This window comes from Oncorhynchus mykiss, chromosome 3, assembly GCF_057628025.1.
Source record: "Oncorhynchus mykiss isolate SJ-2025 chromosome 3, ASM5762802v1, whole genome shotgun sequence".
NCBI lineage: Eukaryota > Metazoa > Chordata > Actinopteri > Salmoniformes > Salmonidae > Oncorhynchus > Oncorhynchus mykiss.
In genome coordinates this window covers 29,641,245-29,649,184 of record NC_143024.1, presented here as the reverse complement: position 1 = coordinate 29,649,184, position 7,940 = coordinate 29,641,245, and positions in this window count along the sequence as shown.

The following is a 7,940-nucleotide window of genomic DNA, read 5'->3' as shown; positions in this document are numbered from 1 at the left end:
TGGGAGTGTTTATACTTTACTATTCTATGCGGCAATCCTAATTCTGGATTGCTAATCAACTTGTTAGTGAGAAAAGGTGACAATGTGTTATGAATAGGGATAGTTTAGGTGTTTTTTTTGTGTGGATCACAACAGTTAGAACAACAGTTAGAACAGCAAGGCAACATATGCAAGCTCTGTAGACCTGCTATCATGATGTGAACAAAAAATATGCTTCCACTGTCTTGATGGGACCAATTCAGAGACGCGGTATAGTGTTGTGAAGTTCTCGTTGTTGTTTTACAGTGGTTGTCTCCAGTCCTGTGACGTATGACACTCTCAGGTAAACTCCTACCGGTTTCTTCTCGTGATCACACTGAGGTTGAGTTAAGGGAAATGGCTGGGGGGGGGGTGGAACTGGATCAGCTGCATAGACAGCACCCACACACCGAACGTGTCTGAAGGTATGCTTCTGTCACACATAGTGGACAAAGATGTTCTGATAACAGGGCCAGGACAAGGTCTATTATAAGGTCCTCTGTGTGTGTGTGTGTGTGTGTGTGTGTGTGTGTGTGTGTGTGTGTGTGTGTGTGTGTGTGTGTGTGTGTGTGTGTGTGTGTGTGTGTGTGCGTGTGCGTGTGTGTGTGCGTGTGTGTGTATTTCATAGGAATTGAACAAGTTCTGTCGAAACCGTCATTGCTTTTGTGCAGAAGAATAGACAGATGTCCTGTAGACAAAATCCACTAAATGTCATCCGACAAGGGTAACAGATAATTGTATTTATTTATCCTTCATTGTTTTACAGTCAAGTCCTCATTAACCCCTCATAGACTAGCCAGACAACAGCTCCATTAGTAACACAGTGCAGCTTCACACACGGCCTTCTGTGTTCCACTGGGTTAAAGGAAACAGAATCACAATGGTGGCATACGGTAATCACCTAAACTAGGGCATTCTGGACAGAATACCCCAGAAGTCCTTATAGCCTCTGTATCAGAGCCTAAATGAAAACACAAAACAATTCCCAAATGGGGGAGAAATAAATCAACCTAAAACGTAAAATGATATATCATCCAATCGTACAAACATGAGAAATATTAGATGTGATATTAGATTAATGTGTCTGACAAAATGTAGCACTAAACAGTTTCCATCTCACATAAAGTTTTAGAATACCTACTCGTTCAAGGGTTTTTCTTTATTTTTTTACTATTTTCTACATTGTAGAATAATAGTTAAGACATCAAAACTAGGAAATAACACATGGAATTATATAGTAACCAAAAAAGTCAAACAAATCAAAATATATTTTATATTTGAGATTCTTCAAATAGCCACCATTTTCCTTGATGACAGCTTTGCACACTCTTGGCATTCTCTCAACCAGCTTCACCTGGAATGCTTTTCCAACAATCTTGAAGGAGTTCCCACATTTGCTGAGCACTTGAGCACTGGCTGCTTTTACTTCACTCTGTGGTCCAACTCATCCCAAACCATCTCAATTGGGTTGAGGTTGGGTGATTGTGGAGGCCAGGTCATCTGATGCAGCACTCCATTACTCTCATTCTTGGTCAAATAGCCCTTACACAGCCTGGAGGTGTGTTTTGGGTCATTGTCCTGTTGAAAACAAAATGATAGTCCTACTAAGCACAAAACAGATGGGATGGCGTATTGCTGCAGAATGCTGTGGTAGCCATGCTGGTTAAGTGTGCCTTGAATTCTAAATAAATCACAGACACTGTCACCAGCAAAGCACCCCCTCACCATCACACCTCTTCCATGCTTCAAGGTGGGAACCACACATGCAGAGATCATCCGGTCACCTACTCTGCGTCTCACAAAGACACAGCGGTTGGAATAAAAAATCTCAAATTTTGACTAATCAGACCAAAGGACAGATTTCCACAGGTCTAATGCCCTCATGTTTCTTGGGCCAAGCAAGTCTCTTCCACTTTTTGGTGTCCTGTGGTAGTGGTTGCTTTGCAGCAATTCGACCATGAAGGTCTGTTACTTGAACTCCGTGAAGCAATCTGAGGTGGTTACCTCTAATGAACTTATACTCAGCAGCAGAGGTAACTCTGGGTCTTCCTTTCCTGTTGCGGTCCTCATGAGAGCCAGATTCTTCATAGCCCCTGATGATTTTTGCGACTGCACTTGAAGAAACTTTCAAAGTTCTTCAAATGTTCCGTATTGACTGACTTTCATGTCTTAATGTAATGATGGACTGTCGTTTCTCTTTGCTTATGTGACCTGTTCTTGCCATATTATGGACTTGGTCTTTTACCAAATAAGGCTATCTTCTTGCATACCACCCCTACCTTGTCACTTCACCTTGGCTCACAACTGATTGGCTCAAATGAACTTTTAACAAGGCACACCTGTTAATTGAAATGCATTCCAGGTGACTAGCTGGTTGAGAGTATGCAAAGATTGTGCAAAGCTGTCATCAAAGCAAATGGTGGCTACTTTGAAGAATCTCAAATATAAAATATATTTTGATTTGTTTAACACTTTTTGGGTTACTGTCACATTGGTATGAAGGATCGGGAGACAGGCGCAGGAATTACAGCGTACCGTGTAAAGGCACGGGGATGAAGACCAAGCAAACACGTTTACAAAACACAGGGTAGAAACCCAAACAAAAGAGCGAGGAGTGCCTCGAATAAATACACAATTGCACAATGATTATCACATGGGATGAGACCTGTAATCACAATATAAGTGGCATGAAAGCCAAAACAACACACACACATATATATATATATGTATATATATATATATATATATATATATATATATATATATATATATATATATATATATATATATATATATAATTTCTTACATTTATAGATAATATACAGAGCAATTTCTATCTTTGTCCAAAATCGTTAAGTAAGTCCAATGCAAGGTTAACCACCACTGATTAAACAAAAAGACTGCAGGCAATACGAATAACGGTGCATGTACATTAGATAGAGGTGAATTGTGTCGCTTCGGCCGCCTATTGTGACTCACTTGTAGGGCGTGCTGGTAGCATGTTCGATTGTGCATCAAGAATTCAGCATAGAAAGTTTGTATGAAGGTCTGGTTATTAAATGGGTACGTAGTTCAATAGTAATATCCTCTAAAACTCTCTGGTGACAAACAAACTTTGCTCCCTGTTTCCAATTGTCCACATGGCTGGGAGAACCTATTCAAGTAAGTAAATACATTTCGAAAATGTAAAAAAAACAATATATTATTAGCTAACTAGCTACAGTGCAGGCTAACTCAAATGAGCTGCTAAATGAGCTAACGTAAACTCACCCCATTCCGTACAAATGTGCGCAACCGCGACATTCAATCGAGGCTGCAAAGAAAACTAATGGGACTGTATCGACTTTGTTGACTTCAAAATCTGGGGTGTGAACTAGGTTTCTATTCAACTTAGATCGACATGGTAATTGCTCTATAGCATTGGAGAAAAGTTTAAAAAAACTGACCCTCCAATACATCGTGACGTGTCATGCCGTAACGTACAGCACTCATAAATCAACTATTTCTGTCTTACAGCCTCTCTCCACCAGGTGTAGCACTTCTCTCATCGTTTAAAAACAAGAAATGGACAGTGATGGGGTAAGGGGGGATACCTAGTCATTTTTTGCATCATCACTGTAAGCGATTATGATTCTCAAAGCCGCTGTTAACTTCTGAAGATCACTTTAGCACCGCCCTAAAAACCCTATTCAAATTTGACACAAACTTTCAAATAGGTATGTAATGACACATTATATAAACTCTTTACAGTTTTTTTATTTACATTTTAGAGGCAATAAGGTGATAAGTTGGACAGATAGAGTGAAAAAAAGCAGTTTTCCGACACATCTCCTCTCCTTCTCACTATCACGCATTAGTTTCGCTTCCCCACCCGCCATTTTTAAAAAGACCCGACGGAGCTCATTGCCTCCTTGAATTATGCAGAAACGGGCAGCTTGGAGGTCATGTCATTAATTTTGTTGGAAAGGAGAGAAATTATGCTTTACAAAGGTATTGACATTACAGTTGATCTGGAAGTATTAGGTTTTTGGGGCGCTAAAATAAGGTCAACTGTACGGTTAGCTAGTTGGCTTCAACTTCACATACTGTAGATAGCTAGTTAATTTAATTAAATATCATCAGCTACCTAACTTCATATTAGCTAGCTATATTGATGTATTCATTACTGTAAAAAAAATAATTCAAAAGCATTTGTAGGTAGCTAGCTAACAGCCATGGAGGAGGGTGAAAGGATAGCCGTAAAAGTGAGAGAGTAGGCTATTCTGGATAGGGATGGTACTTTTGTGTAGTTCCTGTCCCTAGAAGTGAGAACGGAGATAATAGCAACATAATAGTCAGTGCGGTTTAATTTGACTATAATAAAGTTTGTTTCTTGTGATGTTTTCTGTCTAAAAATAAAGAGCGCTATGAAAGCCTACGGATCCGCAGTCAAACGACCACCCCTCATCACTGTCAAACGCTCCCTAAAACACTTCTGTGCCTTTCTAATCGACCTGGCCCGGGTATCCTGGAAGGAAATTTAACTCATCCCGTCAGTTGAGGATGCCTGGTCATTCTTTAAAAGTAACTTCCTCACCATTTTAGATAAGCACGCTCTGTTCAAAAAATGCAGAACTAAGAACAGATATAGCCCTTGGTTCACTCCAGACCTGACTGCCCTCGACCAGCACAAAAACATCCTGTGGCGGACTGCAATAGCATCGAATAGTCCCCGCGATATGCAACTGTTCAGGGAAGTCAGGAACCAATACACGCAGTCAGTCAGGAAAGCAAAGGCCAGCTTCTTCAGGCAGAAATTTGCATCCTGTAGCTCTAACTCCAAAATGTTCTGGGACACTGTGAAGTCCATGGAGAACAAGAGCACCTCCTCCCAGCTGCCCACTGCACTGAGGCTAGGTAACACGGTCACCACCGATAAATCCATGATTATCGAAAACTTCAACAAGCATTTCTCAACGGCTGGCCATGCCTTCCTCCTGGCTACTCCAACCTCGCCCAACAGCTCCCCCCCCCCCCCCCCCCGCAGCTACTCGCCCAAGCCTCTCCAGGTTCTCCTTTACCCAAATCCAGATAGCAGATGTTGTGAAAGAGCTGCAAAACTTGGACCCGTACAAATCAGCTGGGCTTGACAATCTGGGCCCTCTATTTCTGAAACTATCCGCCGCCATTGTCGCAACCCCTATTACCAGCCTGTTCAACCTCTCTTTCATATCATCTGAGATCCCCAAGGATTGGAAAGCTGCCGCAGTCATCCCCCTCTTCAAAGGGGGAGACACCCTGGACCCAAACTGTTACAGACCTATATCCATCCTGCCCTGCCTATCTAAGGTCTTCGAAAGCCAAGTCAACAAACAAGTCACTGACCATCTCGAATCCCACCGTACCTTCTCCGCTGTGCAATCTGGTTTCCGAGCCGGTCACGGGTGCACCTCAGCCACGCTCAAGGTACTAAACGATATCATAACTGCCATAGATAAAAGACAGTACTGTGCAGCCATATTCATCGACCTTGCCAAGGCTTTCGACTCAATCACCATATTCTTATCGGCAGACTCAGTAGCCTCGGTTTTTCTAATGACTGCCTTGCCTGGTTCACCAACTACTTTGCAAACAGAGTTCAGTGTGTCAAATCGGAGGGCATGCTGTCCGGTCCTCTGGCAGTCTCTATGGGGGTGCCACAGGGTTCAATTCTCGGGCCGACTCTTTTCTCTGTATACAGTATATCAATGATGTTGCTCTTGCTGCGGGTGATTCCCTGATCCACCTCTACGCAGACGACATCATTCTGTATACGTCTGGCCCGTCCTTGGACACTGTGCTATCTAACCTCCAAACGAGCTTCAATGCCATACAACATTCCTTCCGTGGCCTCCAACTGCTCTTAAACGCTAGTAAAACCAAATGCATGCTTATCAACCGTTCGCTGCCTGCACCCGCACGCCCGACTAGCATCACCACCCTGGATGGTTCCGACCTAGAATACGTGGACATCTATAAGTACCTAGGTGTCTGGCTAGACTGTAAACTCTCCTTCCAGACTCATATCAAACATCTCCAATATAAAATCAAATCTAGAGTTGGCTTTCTATTCCGCAACAAAGCCTCCTTCACTCACGCCGCCAAACTTACCCTAGTAAAACTGACTATCCTACCGATCCTCGACTTCGGCGATGTCATCTACAAAATAGCTTCCAATACTCTACTCAGCAAACTGGATGCAGTTTATCACAGTGCCGTCCGTTTTGTTACTAAAGCACCTTATACCACCCACCACTGCGACCTGTATGCTCCAGTCGGCTGGCCCTCGCTACATATTCGTCGCCAGACCCACTGGCTCCAGGTCATCTACAAGTCCATGCTAGGTAAAGCTCCGCCTTATCTCAGTTCACTGGTCACGATGGCAACACCCACCCGTAGCACGCGCTCCAGCAGGTGTATCTCACTGATCATCCCTAAAGCCAACACCTCATTTGGCCGCCTTTTGTTCCAGTTCTCTGCTGCCTGTTACTGGAACGAATTGCAAAAATCACTGAAGTTGGAGACTTTTATCTCCCTCACCAACTTCAAACATCTGCTATCTGAGTCTATCTGTAAATAGCCCACCCAATTTTACCTACCTCATCCCCATGCTGTTTATATTTATTTACTTGTTCTGCTCTTTTGCACACCAATATCTCTACCTGTACATGACCATCTGATCATTTATTACTCCAGTGTTAATTTGCAAAATTTGTAATTATTCGCCTACCTCCTCATGCCTTTTGCACACAATGTATATAGACTCTCTTTTTTTTCTACTGTGTTATTGACTTGTTAATTGTTTACTCCATGTGTAACTCTGTGTTGTTGTCTGTTCACACTGCTTTGCTTTATATTGGCCAGGTCGCAGTTGCAAATGAGAACTTGTTCTCAACTAGCCTACTTGGTTAAATAAAGGTGAAATTTTTTTTTGTTTTTGCCTTAGCACTGCACAGCTGATTCAAATGATCAACTTAGATTCAAGCTTCAAGGGGTATTTATTTATTCATTTGTGATGCTATCCTTGATATGATCCTGTTATTGTCACATGCTAGACATGCACATATGTGTCCATGCATCTATCAATCCAACGTTATCATGATTTGTTATCAGGGATATTATACTTTAGTAATCCACAATGACCTGGTGATGTAAAAGTCTAATAATTACATTGTCTCCCACATTCCTACAGATACCTTGTCACTGGAGATTCCTTCAAAACGAATGCCTACAGTTACAGTGCCTTGCGAAAGTATTCGGCCCCCTTGAACTTTGCGACCTTTTGCCACATTTCAGGCTTCAAACATAAAGATATAAAACTGTATTTTTTTGTGAAGAATCAACAACAAGTGGGACACAATCATGAAGTGGAACAACATTTATTGGATATTTCAAACTTTTTTTAACAAATCAAAAACTGAAAAATTGGGCGTGCAAAATTATTCAGCCCCTTTACTTTCAGTGCAGCAAACTCTCTCCAGAAGTTCAGTGAGGATCTCTGAATGATCCAATGTTGACCTAAATGACTAATGATGATAAATACAATCCACCTGTGTGTAATCAAGTCTCCGTATAAATGCACCTGCACTGTGATAGTCTCAGAGGTCCGTTAAAAGCGCAGAGAGCATCATGAAGAACAAGGAACACACCAGGCAGGTCCGAGATACTGTTGTGAAGAAGTTTAAAGCCGGATTTGGATACAAAATTATTTCCCAAGCTTTAAACATCCCAAGGAGCACTGTGCAAGCGATAATATTGAAATGGAAGGAGTATCAGACCACTGCAAATCTACCAAGACCTGGCCGTCCCTCTAAACTTTCAGCTCATACAAGGAGAAGACTGATCAGAGATGCAGCCAAGAGGCCCATGATCACTCTGGATGAACTGCAGAGATCTACAGCTGA